This window comes from Miniopterus natalensis, chromosome 8 (assembly GCF_054644295.1).
Source record: "Miniopterus natalensis isolate mMinNat1 chromosome 8, mMinNat1.hap1, whole genome shotgun sequence".
Lineage (NCBI taxonomy): Eukaryota > Metazoa > Chordata > Mammalia > Chiroptera > Miniopteridae > Miniopterus > Miniopterus natalensis.
Genome location: NC_142088.1, coordinates 17,178,101 through 17,193,670, shown reverse-complemented (window position 1 = coordinate 17,193,670; position 15,570 = coordinate 17,178,101). Strand labels below are relative to the sequence as shown.

At 40.0% G+C, this 15,570-nt stretch overlaps 1 protein-coding gene across 1 annotated transcript in view; it reads left to right on the top strand.

The window, feature by feature from the left end:
• Positions 1-755: 755 nt before the first annotated feature.
• Positions 756-15,570, top strand: part of CPS1 (carbamoyl-phosphate synthase 1) — a 145,589-nt gene continuing 130,774 nt past the window's right edge. The window contains exon 1 of the mRNA XM_016196893.2: positions 756-861. The gene's annotated coding sequence lies outside the window, so the exon portion shown is untranslated. The remainder of the gene's footprint in view (positions 862-15,570) is intronic.

The window sequence follows — 15,570 nt, the reverse complement described above, 5'->3', positions numbered from 1 at the left end:
GCCACTGCCAACGCATCAGAAATGTCAATAGCATTTGCTGACCCCTTAGGCTCTGTGATTTGCACAAAAAATGCTCAAATTTCTCACTCCACATTTTGCTAGTTGAGGAACTAAAAAAAACATGCAACTGTATATGTCTCTCTTTCTAGAGCCCTTTGTGGAAACAAGCCCTCCATCCATCTCTCAGAAGAACTTTGTGGCCTAAGAAGAGCCACCATCTTGTTACCAACATTTTCTGCTTTGCTACCTGAGTGTTCTTGAATAAAACCTCCCTCTTCCTTTGGCCACAAATAAGAGCCACGTAGGAATTAACTCAGGGAAACTGAGCTCTCAAGATGCCCCACGTGCAGCAATGTCTGAACATTAGCAGTTCATCTGTTTTGGCTTTAAGCGTGAGCCCCCTCATTCTCTCACACTCAGTATCCAATTTCTCAGCAAACTCTGTCAACGCAAACTCAGGATATATCCAGAATTTTTTCATCACCCTGGCCCCAATCAGCATCTTCTTCCCCCAGGATAGCTGCAGTCGCTCCCTAACTGGTTGTGGGCAGGAATTGCTGGTGCTCATCTATAGGCACATTCTTCCCTTCTTTGGCATGTCACTTGCCTATATTTCCAAGGCCTGTGGCGTCTCCATGGAGCTGTGTGACTGGTTCGCATTGGAATGAAGGGGGATGATGCTTGGCTCCTCAGGTGCAGTGTGTGCCTCTTCTCACTCTTCCCCTTTTCACATTATCCAGGTGAACAGAGAGAGGAACCCAGGAGACTTGGGGAAGAGCGAAGTCACAAGATGGAAAAGGCCTGGTGCCCTGAATTACTACATGGATCAGAGTCATCACATCGACCTGTACTGGACTTCATGTGAGTAGGAAATAATCTCCTTGTACAGATAGCTGCATGGCTCGGTGCCTCACCCTCTCAGCAACATCTTTCCTGGTTATACCATTTCATAATTAACCCTTATCCTTCATCTCTGCTCCATTTTCTTCAGAGCATTAATTATCATCTAATACGCATTGACTTAATTTATTTTCTGTCAGAAAAAAACCCTACTCTTATTCTGAACAATATTTATCTATCTATTTATTTATAAAGTAGGGAATGGGACTGTTGTAATGGATCATATCTCCTTTATTTTTTATTAGCTTTAATAAGCTCAGGAGTATTTGTGTAAGGTCTAATTAAGGAACTCTTCCTGATTCTGTCTGATATGAAACATGAAGACCTGATTTGGTTTTTATTACCTTCTACTCTGATTTGTTTGAAAATAAAATTTAAATTATTATTTTATATCTTTTTTTTGTTCCAAATATTTTTTGAAGTAAGGCAAGTTATAAAGAAGAATTTATCTTCATACTTCCTAACGTGAGCAAACTTTGTACACATAGGTGTCATTAAAAAGAGGTTTAATAAGTATGCTTTTTAAAACCCAACTTTCTATTTATGTTGGGAAATTTACATTTTTTATTGTAAAAAACATCTTTTCAAATGAGTACATGCCCATTTATGTTGGCATTTGTCAGTTTAGTTTGAATATATTTTGAACATATGTCAGGACAGGGGATTGAAAAAATTAAAGAGTAGAGCAAATCCACTCTAAAAGGAAGTCATAGTTCCAGTCTGGATGGTGCATCTTGCCTCTCTTTTGCCCTGACCCGTTGCACTCTTGTGACTCTCACCTTGGTCCAACAAGACCTCACAATTTGAGTGAGAACTTCAGTTTCCATCTCTGCTTCTCCAGCAACTGAATGACGAAGGGAACTCATTCCTCCTCTTCACACTTTAAAACAAGAAGGGCTGGGTTAGCTCAGTGGGTCTCAAGGCTGGATTCAGTTTAAGTGACCTGAAGAGCTCTTAAAAAATACCAATTCCCCGGGCCCTAGTCCTAGAAATTCTTGTTCATTATATTCGAACAAAATGTTTGATTATTAAAAACTATTTTTTATGGCAATAAGTATTTGGGCATGAGACCCAATCCTCTCCTTTTTACAAGTACTGACTGATACATTTTAAAAAATATCACATTTTCCCCATATGATTCTCTTGTGCAGCCAGAGTCGAGACCATTGTCTCACTGAGGTCTCTCCCAGCATTGACATTCCATGACTGGGAGGATAATTTAGGTCTTTCTGACTCTACAGAATGTAACATCAGAAGCTCTTGGAATTCTGTTGATAACCTCTTGGAGGCTATGTTACATGCTGCCGCTAGATGGCGGAGGCTATTCTTGGGATGAGGGAGAGTCTGGTTATTTGGGACTTTTGCTTTCCCTGAGCAATATCCTTGAGACATCTAGCTTAGGAAGCTTTGTGGGGACATGATGCTTAAGTTCTTTTCCCTGAGCTAGAGGCGCAGAAGGTGCAGCTGTTTTGCTTGACAAGCTGATAGAGAGAGACTCATTAAATAAACGTGCTATCGTCTGCAGGGAGAGAGAGAAAGTGAACCCTTGCATAAATATTAGCTCGCCTTTTTCTTATTATTTCCAGCAGGTGTGTGTTCCTTCCCTCTTCTCTGTATTTTCCTCTCTCTCTTCCTCTGTTGGTGGCCTCTCTTTTCCTTTCTTCCCTTTTCTTGGTTTCTGCCTCTAATCACAATTTATTATATGGTCATAATAACGAATAATAGATTTAATTTTACTTTGCTACCTTAGTGGTTGATAAAAATTTTAGAAATCTAAAAATTACTCAGATGCAGCATTCTCAGAAGGGTGAACATATTGAGGTTACAATGGTGAATTCTTATTCAAGGGACTTCTTCTGCAACAGCTGTGGCAGCACCAGCCAAATCCAGTAAGAAAAAAAGAATTTTATGCCCTATCTGTCAAAATCCTCTCCTATTTACAGGACAATTCCGGCGATGGCCAAAGCTCTGGGTGTACATATAAGTCAGGGCTTTGCACAATGGTCGGGTGTGCTTCTCTGCTGCTTTTCATAGGAAGATCTCGAGATACTGTGGCTGCTTTATTCTAAATAGCTGCCTCCCCCCCCCCCCCCCCCCCCCGCCACTGTCAAAATGGAAGATGTGTTGTGATTTTTTTTTCCCCCCAAGGAAATTGCATTTCTTCCCTGGCTTTGTTCTGTCCCAGCTGCTTGTCATTCAGGAAGATGCCATGCTCTTGATGCCAGGATATACTACTGTGCTTTCTTCTTCCCTGAGTGACACATATTGATGGGTCACTGCATGGAACAGTGGAGCAAAGCCTGGTGTGTGTCCATCCACGAAGATCCCTTGTTGTTTACTCTGATTTCCATCTGGCAGCATTAGAACCAATCTTCATTAAACACACACACACACACACACACACACACACACACACACAAAACAACAAAAAAACAAACAATGCAAGAAGAAGCAAGTCTTTCTTTAAATTAATAGCTAATGTTAAGAATTGCTTACTGTATGGCAGCTACACTTTAAACACTTGACCTATACCGTATCATTTCCTCCTCACAGCAACATCACGACCTAGGTTCTATTGTTATCCCCATTTTACAGATGAGGAAGTTGAGTAAAGGCAGGGTTAAGTAAATTTCTTAATGCCACACAGCAGATAAATAGCTGAGCAAAGCTCTGGGCCCAGGCAATCTGACACCCGAGACCATGCTCTCTCAACCCTACATCCAGGTTCTAAAGGATGGACTCTCCGATTTCACACTCTTTAGGAAAGGGTGTCTTCCTCGGTAATGTAGCTATCTTTCCTTTGACAAATGATTGGACAGATGCTCCACACTCACTTTGCCCTCATTGTGGAGGACTGAGTGCATTCTGATATACCTGTTTCCTATTGGTGAGGCAATCAAGAGTAGGGAAACTTCCTTCTTAATTGTGATTGGCACAATAAGTTTAGGAAATGAGCAATTGGGAGGATGATCCTGGTTTGTTTTTTGCTGACTCACTTCTGAATTACCTGAGTGGGGGCAGAAGATAGGGACTCATCTACATAAAGCTTGATCAGCCGGCCTTTGGGAGCTCCTCCCCACTAGCCTTACACTTAACTTCTTTAGGTCAGCAGAGGAGAGACATTCGCTCAGCCTGGAGGAGTGCGTTAGTATAACTCATGTCATGTGGGGCATGAAGAGAGCAGATGGTAGTATTCAGAATGAGCTGTTTCCAGGGGCATATAATAGTTTTGAAATCTTTTCAGTTCACATAGGAGGAAACTATAGCCACTAAAAAGAGCAAAAGACCACAAACCTTGCTATTGAAGAATGAGAATAACCTCAATAGAAGAACCCGAGAGTCGGCATCCCTTTGCAGACGTCCATGAGGGCCGACAGGAGAGGCTCAGTGTTCAAAGACTGCACGACTCCGTAAGCAAAGCTCAAGGCTTAGAAATAAGCTCACATCACAGTGCGAGTCAAGCTTAATAGGATAAGGGTAATGCGGTGCCCGTGGAGAACATCACACGAAAGGCTTTTAGAGGTTATTACCCTAAGCCACACGTGTTGAGGGCAACACATTCCATAGTGAGGAAGGACTGTAGAACACTCAAAACTGACTAATGCTTATTTCTGCCCTGTAGTTTGAACATTCTCAACACATTTATTTCCATCAGTATAATTCTCGAGTTAAAGAATTTCTCTAGGTTTTATTTTCTGTGAGTCATTGCACCATGGATTATGCTATTTCAGATTTACAATCAATTGCCTCCTGACATCTCCTGATGATCTTATTAAGCAGCTCAAATTGAAAGTTATCAACACTGAACTTACCATCTTTTCCCTAGATCTCTAATTCTTCCTTGAGCCATGTTTCAGGACAAAACCAGCTGCCTAGTTACAACCAAACCTGAAATTCGGATGGTATCATTTTACACGACTCTCTTTCCACCTCCCAGACAATCAGTCTATAAGGCCCTTTGTTCCTGTCTCTTAATACCTCTTGGACCTATCTTTTTTCTTCTCAGTATCTTTACATTCAAGATCTTATCACTTCTCATCTCTATAATTGTCTTTCTGTCCGCATTTTGACCATATTCCTGTGTGTTCTCTTCAGTGATTTTTCTGAAATGCATATCTGATCATGTTACTTTTTTTTTTGCTTAAAACCCTTTGGGAGTTCCATAGAGCTTTCAGTATAAAGTCTGCCTTAGTATACATGAAGCCCTCGAGGATTTGAATCCAGTCTCCCTCTCTACCTTTATACCTCCATGTCACCCATCGTGTGCATTTCCTCAGATGGGTTGCTATGTCACATCTTTCTATTTTCACACATGCTGTTCTCTCTAATGATTTCTACCTGTCCCTCAAAACTCAGCTCATGCCACCTCCTCCAGAGAGCCTTTCAATGAAACGCTTCAGCTGTACAGTTAAGATTTCAATTTTTCCTGATTTCTCTAATATTTTTCCAATTCCCTTGTTTACTATATATATTTTTTTGGTGGTAGGCTTTCCTTCCTCTTTATCAGCGATTTATTAAAATATTAGTTTTCTTTCTTCTGTTCTTTTAATCTCTCTCTTCTTTGCCTTTATGCATAGGCTAATATATGTCCATTGATACCAGATTTTGACTTACCCTTTCTATGTCTCTACTTTATTTCTCTCTATATAATGTTTTGTAGAAGAGGAAATATTTCATAAAGGAATCTTTAGTCCTGCTTTGTTAATGACGCTAACCTAAGGAAAAACCAGGAACACATGCATTTCCTACCTAATTCCTTTAACTTAGTCTTCTTACTGTAATAATACTGTTTTCAGCAGTTAAAGGTTTGGCGGTATCAAAGATAAATACACTTTATTGGTGCATAATCTTCAAAGAGAGCCTTAAGGTCTCTGAACTAGAGAGCCAGCACAGAAATGGGTCAGAAGTCCAGGGTGTGCTCATGTGTATGACTTATGGTAAGGTAAAGGTTTCTATTTGTCAGTGATAAGACAGGTAGAGCAGCCCCATTCATAAATTTGGTCTGGGGCAGATTCAATTCATAGATATTCAACCAATAGAAGTGTGAACTGCAATTGTTAGTGGCCTTGAACTTCCCCACCATGGATCCTGGGAAATCAATGTGGCTTTGTTCAGTAGTGTCTGCCTGAAAGGACCATAAATCAGGAGCTTCCATACAAACCTTTTATTGTCAAGGTAATGGCAAAGAAAAATGATAGCAGTTATTCCATTTACACAGTTTAGTCTTTTTCTTTCTCATTGATGATTCTTCCAATTTTATTTCCTTTTTTTTTTTGGTACCTGTCTAATAGGAGCATATACCTTTTGAGTTTTTTTCTAGAGAAATATGTTATACAAAACAGCATATAGTTCTTAGTTAGAAAAAAATGTCTTAATCATTTTATTTGTTGAAACTCATTTTGGCTATCCCATATTTTGAACTGGTCAACCAAGAGGTTATTCAAACTGAGAGTTTTGTATTTTGATGACTGGAAACCATCTTTTATAATTTCATATTATGATTATATCTCAGACCTGTGACATTACATAGGCTATCCATGTTACTGGAACTTGTTCGTTTGCCCAAATAAAAAGTGATTAGTGATTGGTAACCTCAGATGGTTGTGCTATGATAGGTTAATTGCCATCTATGTGGCTCTGTGTACTCACGACGTCCTGACACTTTGATATGTTGTGATCTGTTGTGGCTTTTCAAGTAACTGGTCACTCATAATTGTTAATTAAAGACTGTGAATGATTTTCTGTTTTACAAATTAGACTGGGTTAACAGTGATTCCTGTGATGGTGCTGTTAGTGCTACTTACTTTCTTTAGTGGGAGAAATAGTACTACTACAGACATTTGTCCTAGATTTTTATGCTAAATGCTGATTATTACCCATTATCTGTTTTCTTCCTTTTCCTTAGTAAAAGAAACCATGATTTTTAGCTGGGTACATGTGTAGTTAGAATAAGACACTATTTCTTAGCCGCTCTTGTAGATAGGTGTGGTGGTTGACTAAGTTCTGGCCATTGGGATGAAGGAGGAAGTGGTATGTGTAGTTTGTAGGAAGTATCTCTAAAGGGACAGGCCATGCTTTTTTTCCTGCTTTCTCTCTTCTGCTGATTGGAATAGGGATATGAAGGTTTAAGCTCCAGCAACCCTCTTGCACCATGAGATGACTTCGGGTAAGGAAGCCACATAAAAGGAATTGGGTCCCTGATTCTGTGGAGCCTCCTACCAAGCCAGCTTTTGGACTTAATGGATAGGAAAGAGAACCATGTTTGTGTCTTGTTTAAACTTCAACTATTTTTTTCTGAACTTAATTAATCTTATTATAAGATCCAAATAAGAAAAATGTTGAGAACTGAAAGAAGTTATTCCACGGTTTCGAAATTCCAGACCAAAATTTCTGATTGCTGAACTTTTCCAGGTGGATGACCCATGGATCCTTCAACTCTAACTTTTGCCAAATTTAACTCATTAGCTTTCCCTCCAAATTTGCTCCTATTGTGTTCCAAACTAAAACCTTGGAAAGGTCTTCAGTTCTTCAGTTTCTTTTCTTTCTCACTATTATGAGAGAATATACCACAGTCAAGATTTTCTCCCTGAAGTGGTCTTCAAAATCAGAATACTTTTTTTTTTTTTTTTTTAAATTTTCACCTAAGGAGTGAGGATATTTTTTCCATTGATTTTTAGAGAAAGTGGACAGGAGGGGGGAGGAGGGAAGAGAGAGAAGAGAGAGAGCGAGAGAGAGAGAGAGAGAGAAACATCAATGTTACAGAGACACATTGATTGGTTGCCTCCCACATGTGCGTGACCAAGGGCTGGGATCAGACCTTGCAACCCAGATATGCGTGTCCTTGACCAGGAATCAAATCCAAGACCCTCTGGAACACAGGCCCACACTCTAACCACTGAGCAACACTGGCAGGGCCAGAATACATTCTTGATTGAGTTTCTTGATCAGTTCCTGTAGAAAATTAAATGTATTTATCAAGTTGTGCCAAGTTGTTTCTTGTGCTTTATATATCTATCCCAATTTTCTGTGTCATTAATTGTGAATTCTGCCTCATCACGCAGAGTTGTTATTCAATACTTTAATTCAATTTCTGGAGATCTGACTGCATTTTGCCCAAGGTGTGATCACTGCTTTTGAAGTTACAGTTAAGTTATGGGAAAAGCCCTCAAAAATATAAATGATACATGCAGCTAAGTTATTCCTAATATATTTCATATTCTGTCACATCTAAATTTAAATTATTGAAATTTACAAAATTTCCATTTGTATAAAGTGATGTTTAAGTAAATGTTAGTCATTTGGCTTGGATCTAATTATGAATAATGATTGTAGTAGACATTCATCATGATTTGTAATTGCCCAAAGGTCATCTTCTAAATGACCTTTCTGTCTATGGAGAAACTAATACATCATAAACATTCCTGCCCTGCATGGATATTGAACTCAAATTTCCAGCCTTGCTTGCAGCTAGATAGAATATATGTCTAGATACAATATCTTTATCAATATTATTTGCAAATATTTTCTTCCAGTTTGTGTTTTATGTTTTCACTTTTTTAAAATCCTCACCTGAGGATATGCTTAATAATTTTAGAGGGAGGGGAAGGAAGTGAGAGAGAAACATTGATGTGAGAGACAACATTGATTGTCCGCCTCCTGCACGTGCTCCAGCCTGCAACTGAGGTACGTGCCCTTGGCCGGAATTGAACCCTGGGACCATTCAGTCCATGGGCTGATGCTCTAACCACTGAGCCAAACTGGCCAGGGCAAGTCTGTTATCATTTTAAGAAATTCTTTTTTCTACTTAAACTAGACAGTGGATTTGTTGTTTATAACTAGGAAATTTGATTGATATGATAATTAAGGAAGGAGATCAAAAGAATCATATTTTCATTTCAGACATTTTGAATCCAAAATGGGGGCAAGCTACTCTGGAATCACAGAACGGTATTTTGGACAGTTGTAATTTTTGTTGTTTGCCTTTGCTGCTGTCAACCAGAGGGTGCTATTGGCTCAGTTGCCAAGGGACTTCCTTATCTGAATGGTTGAAGATGACTTGATCTAAAACACTCCAGAGATCAAAGTGGACATTTTATGTTGGAAACCCATGATTTTGGTCTCTACGGTTCTTAGGAGAAGCTAGTTCTCTGTTTCGTTGGATATCATTTGGACTGAGAAAAACAATTCTGAGGAATAGAAGTGAGTAATTAAATCAGGTGAAAAATTAAGGTCGTTAATCCACTATTTCTTACTGTAAACAACTTAAAGCTACTGTGGAATCTCAGCATCTGAACAAATTCTGATGATAAAAGAAGATCACTGAATTAGGAGATGAGAGGCCCAGGTTCAAGTCCTCCCCTTATGACTAGTTAGCTCTGAGATACTAAGCAACTCACTTTTCTTATCTGAGTCTTTGTCATCTGTAAATTAAGCATGGAATAAATATTGTAGAGTTCCTTAGGCCTTCTTTAGATCTGTCAGTAAAGATAACCACCTGGAAATACCTCTCTTTCTATCTTGAATCTTTGGTCTTTATTTTAGGACAGAGTGGGCTGGATTCTCTCCACCTTAGAAGCGAGAGGAGAAGGCAGTTTCTAAAATCCTGAGCTGACTTTTGTGTCTGCACATGTTTAAGGAAAGAGTGCTCATGTAGGCACGTATGAAGTGCTTGGCATTATTTCCTGCAATGGATGTGCTTGAGAGTAGAGCAGAGCTGAGCAAAGATTGTTGTTCCTTTGACCAGTGATGTTGACCCTTTGCTCTTTATCAGAGCCAAGGGCCCCATTGTGCAAAACAAATGTGTGCTCAGTAGAGGGTACCTCAGGCCAAGAGCAAGCCATACACACAACTATGAAGTAAATGAAATTGAATTCTGCAGTAGTCATTACTTTTTGTGTATTCTCTGAAGTTTTGGTACACCATGTTTAGTGAGACAGGATGTGCAAAATTGCCTATCACAACAGCTATCAGAAAGTAGGCACTCAATGAATATTACTTCCCCCATCTTCCCTATGCCTTGACCCCTAACATGTACTATAATATTTACCTTTCATAAGCCTTTGGGACCTTCATATGGTTGGTTCTCTGTTCATTCAGGGTTCTCATTAGAGTCTGCCTAAGGCTTTGATTCTTTTTTATATTTTTACTTTGACTCAAAATTTACCTACTCTGTGTATTTTTTCTTCTTGGACTGTCTAGATAACTAGCTAGTAGCACCAAAGGGCAACTTATTTAGAGACAAGGAATTAAATTAATTTAACTAATTTTTATTGAATGCTGCTTTCTAAATGCTAGGTAGTAGTCTAGTGATGAGGATACCTTAGGGAAAAATAAAACAGTTTCTGTCTCCAAGGAGCTTATATTCGAAACAGTGAAAGGGAGGGATATGAATCAATAGTGGATATGTAGTTTTTGCTGTCTCCAAATCCAGTTATCTGTTTCCTTAATTCCTGGTAACTGAACCCCAATATTTCTATGGGAAACTTGTTATCTTCCTTTGATTGGCATCTTGGCGAAACTATTCCTCAAGTACCTCTGGTTTTCCTTTGCCAGTTTGTGGGCACGTGACCATGCTGGGCCAGTCAGATGCTTTGTCAGGTTGAGTAACAAAAGGACTGAAAACTACTGGAGTGTATTCAGTACAAAGATGGCACTCGGGCACTCTGACAAAGGCCACTGACTCCTGTAAACCTCCAGCTTCAACAAGGGGTGAACCTTAGAGCTTCGCTAGTGCTGGTTGGTTCCAATGGCCTTATTCTCTGACTGTTCCTTCTGGGCAAGATCTCCTTCAAAGTTTCTTAAGTTATCGAGTTTTATGTTACTTGGAACCCAGTAATCCTAAGTCTACTAAATTGGTTAAGTAAGAAGCATCACATTTATAAAAATATCTATTTGTTAACTTAAATTCAACTCTAAATCTCATCTATTGGGTTGGCAGAAAATTAAACATAATTTTATTGGATTTCTCCCTCTCTGTAGGGATAAAACTAAGAAATCTCCTGTTGTCATCAATCACTTGTGTATATGAGTCGTTGTTGAAATAGCTACTCTCCCAGCGTCTATACCACACCAGGGACAAGGGAATCTGATGTGGCAGGATGCCCCTGAATTAGGCTTTAGTTTCTATAGGAGCACCTGTAAAACTTTGTATATTTAAGTATGTATCATTTCTCTGGAACTTTGTACTCTCCGGCTAATTATTCTGATGCAAAAGCTCCCTCAGACAGTTAATTTATCTGAGAACTTTTGCTATCTTCTAAGAACACAGGGCAAACTATTATGTCCATTCTGTCTTGTTCATTCACCTGTCTTTTCTAAATGACCCTGATCTGTACTCTAGGGAACAATTCATTCATTTATGCATTTAACATGTGTTTATTAAGTTTTCGCCCTGTCCCACGTCCTGTATGAGGCTATGGAATGATAAAGAACTTATTACAGTTTCTGCCCGACAGTGACTCATACTCACGGTGAGGAGGGTTGGTCTGTGAGGTGGTGGCTATATAATCAAGTAATTATGGCAGTGATAAGTGCCACAGTAGAGGTGTTAACGTAGACATAATGAGGGCACAGAGGAAGCTCTTGTGTGTTTGGAGATGTCCTGTCACGGATGGTTTGCAGAAGGAGAGGATCACTGAGTTGAGTCTTAGGGAGCCAATAGGAGTTTGCCTAATGTATAGGTGCAGAAGGAATCGTACATACTAAGCAAAGCGAAATGGAGGGGGGAGTGAGGGAGAGACAGACAGACAGGGAGAGAGGAGAAAGGAGACCATGAAGAAGAGGGAGGTCGTGGGGAAGAGCGAGGAGGGGGAAGGAAAGAATGGGCGAGAGAAAGGGTGACTCATGCTAAACCATTAGAGGAGTCCGATGTGGCTGACAGGCTGGAGTGAGGCTTCACTGGGCCTCAGGGAACTGCGCAGGGAGGGGCACCAGAGGGGGAACAGTGAGGAGGGGACGGGCTTATAATTGGGCCCTTCTGTGCGGAAACCCAAGTTCCGCCCCTTGGGTGCCGGCAGCTGAGGCAGTTACTTAGCCCATTGCTTTTATCTGTGGAGGGAAAGGTAGCAGGACCTTCGCTTTAACGCCATTGCAAGGGCTTAATGGGCTCATGCGTGTAAAGTACCGCAGGTCCTCAGCTACTGTCATCTTTCACCGTCGGTGTTGGCGGCTCTGCCCATGTCTGCGGGGTGGTCTCCGGGTGCTCCAGTTTCCCCCCACCCTGCAGAGGTGTGCCGGGAGGTGATGGCCTGTTTCGGTTGCCCCTGATGAGTGAGTGTGGCTGGATGTGCGTGTCCCCTGCGATAAGAAGGGCGTCCTGTCCAGGGTGGGTTCTCCCCTTGGGCCCCAAGCTGCTGGGAGAGGCTCTGGCCACTTGTGACCCTGAACTGGAGTAAGCACGTTGGAAAATAATAATCTGACTTGTTTTTATTAATCTTTCTAAATGTATGTATAGCTCACGTTTATTTCAATGTTTAATATTAGAAAATATTAAAAGTGTTTTGAGTCTTTATTTAGAAGTTTGGTGATGTTTTTATAGCCAGAAATATGCCATAGGGACTTAACTTTTTTTTTTTTAACAAGCAGCCTCTGGTAAAATTGGTTTTATTGTACACAGTTTCACTTAAAGCTGCAACTTTCAGGACCCTATTGGTGACGTTGAGTTAGGACGTTAAGTTACTGAGCACCGGCGTCTGCCAGACGGCAGGATTCAAGAAATTTCTCTCTCTCCCCCTTCCCCACACACCCTAAAATTTATCACAAAAGCCATAAAGCTGAAGGTTACTGATAAAAAGTGCTTGGCGACTGCGAGTGGGAAGGAGTGGGAAATTGAGGGAGAGGATTAAAGAGAGCCTTTGAAGCTGGGAGAAGCTTTGTGAGGCAAAATCAGAAGCTTAAACATTACTTAATTACAGGCATAGTATTACAATGAAAACAGAAACCAAGGATACAAATTGTTATAATCTTGTCACCTAATCAATCAATATTGCGATTTATCTCGGACACTTCTATTTGGTAAAGAGCAAAATCTCTACCATTTTTGATTTTTACAGATTTGCAGAAAGAGTATAGATGGGGAATTTATATTTGAATTTTTACTTAAAACCAAAAGCCATAATATGTTTCAGTTATTTGACAGCCATTTTTAGTTGTTTATTTCTTCCTACTTTCTTTCCTCCTCTTAGGAAACTATTGTTAATAAATTAATATGTTTCCCTCCACACATTTCTTTCTTTCTTTCTTTTTTTTTTTTTTAATCTTTAGCCAAGGATATTTTTCCCATTGCTTTCCAGATAGAGTGGAAGGGGGAGAGAGAGAAACATCAGTGTGAAAGAGATTCATTGATTGGTTGCCTCCTGCACGTGCCCCAGGATCGAGCCTGCAACCAAGATATGTGCCTTTGGCCAGAATCAAACCCGGACCCTTCAGCCTGCAGGCCGACGCTCCAACCACTGAGTCAAACCAGCTAGGGCTCCACATATTTCTTTATGCTCATAAAACTATATACAAACAAAAACACCTATACTAAATTGTTATTGTCCATTTTCCTAAAAATAGAATAACTTACTTTCTTACATCAAAATATATCAGGGACATCCAGCTAATGGCAGGGCTCCATAAATATGGAAAACTACTATGCATGTACTGAAAAATAATCACAGCATTGTTAGATCTATGAGGGACTTTTAAGATCACCTAGTCTAGTGGTTCCTAAAGGTAGGTCTCCCTATGTAATTATCTTCTTAGTAGGCAGATAATCTGAACATAGGAGAAGTGTTGATTAGTCTAGTAGTGGCAGGAAAAAGGTTTGGAGAGAGGTCTCCAGGCCATCTTCCAGGTCTCAATTTTAATGTTATTTCTTCAGGGAAATGTTCCCTGATAACCCTGGCTAGGATAAGTTACCCTCTTATATGTTCTAATAGAATCTTCTATTTGTTCTTTCTTATATTTGCTGTCATAATGTTTATAAATTATTAGTTATTAATAAACTATTGTTATTCGTAGCTTGTGCCCATTATATCTTCATTACTTAATATCATGCTTGACAGATAAGACTAAAAAAAATGAATAAATGAGCAGGGATTATGGGGGGTGGGGTGGGGGCAATTATACAGGTGTTGAAATTTGATGCAGTGGAGTGGGAGTAGAGGATGACAGTCAGTGCAAGAAGGTAGTAAGGGCTCAGAGACTGTGCTTTTCCTTATGAATTCATGGCAGTTAAGGTTGTATTCCTTAACATTTTAGGGACATGAGCTGGCCTTCATTGGTCCTCTAGGAAATAATTCGACTCTTGGTAACAGACTCATGGTAACCAAATGTGTAGAGATATTGTTCATGTAAAATAGGGGCTGTCCCTTTAGTGTTTACACCCTCAACACAGGTCACCCTGGTGCCTGTGTTGAGGTATGTGGGGACTTGCAGTCATACACAGTGATTGTTTAGTGGGTATATAAATGGAACAAAAATGAAGTGATGATCTTGAGGCATATTTTTTCTAGGTTGCCATGTGATCATGTAAAATATTTTTAGCTCATAGCAGAGAAACAGAAACCTTTTTAGTTGCCTGACCGCCATCTCTCTAATGAACACAGTACTACTTTAGCCCCATTAAAAATGTTTCAACACTGGCTTCCATGTAACATTCCTGATTACTTTATGTCAAAAGTGCCACTTAAGTGTTAACAAAATGTTATAGATCTGGGAGACATTCTGTCTCCTCTTATTATTTGTTTATTTGACTCTCAGTCTTATTTCCCTTTGTATTGGTTAAGGGTCTTTTGGTTGCAAGAAACAATAAGTTTAAAAAAAGTAATTTATTGGAAATATACCAAGGTAGCTCAGAGAAGAAAAGGGTGAGCCGATCAATAGTGCCTCGGGAACGGTGTTGACTCTGGGAGCTCTGTGGGGAACGTCCGGGGCCCTTTCAGCTGTGTCTGCTGCACTCTCCTTCCTTCAGTTCCAAGTTCACGGGTGTGAGTGAGGCAGAGCTCTGTCATCTTATTTACTGCTGACTATGACAGGCCAAGGGGATCTAAAATAAGGTGCAGTTCATAGTAGGACTGAGGGGGAAATGTTGTTATGGGGCAAAATCCTCAGAAAAATTGGGCAGGATATAGTGGCTAACTAAATATGGGACAGGAGAGAAAGAGATTAATCAAAGAAAATGTTAACAGCCTGGGGGGATTGAGAAATAGTGATGCTATTGGTAATTTGGAAATGTCCAATGCTTTTGGGGGAGGGGAGTGAGAGGGAAGGAATTGTTATTTATTTAGCTTTATGCATATTTGGTGAGGAGTCCAAGTTAAGAGTTTTAAAGGGCTAGTGAATACAGTAGTAGAAATAAAACGTCAGGGGTTGGCAGAGCCATGAGAACAGAATAACTCGCCCTTGTTAATTTTGTGTGTATCTGACTCTTTTCATTTCCTTTGAACATAGCAACCGTGCCTTAATCGTGTTTCAATCTCCTAGTCTTTCTTAGCACTCAGTAGGTGCAAAGGAAGTCCCTGTGATGGTCAAGTGAAATCTAGAGAGAAAAGAGCAAAGTGCTAAGAAATTTCCACTTTCTCCTGTAAAAAGTTCAAAATGTTACCTTCACTTTTGAAGGCTCTGCTAGAATAAACCTGTTTTAGAGGCTACCTCTTTTGACAACCAGAGAGTCCACCTGCCTAGTTT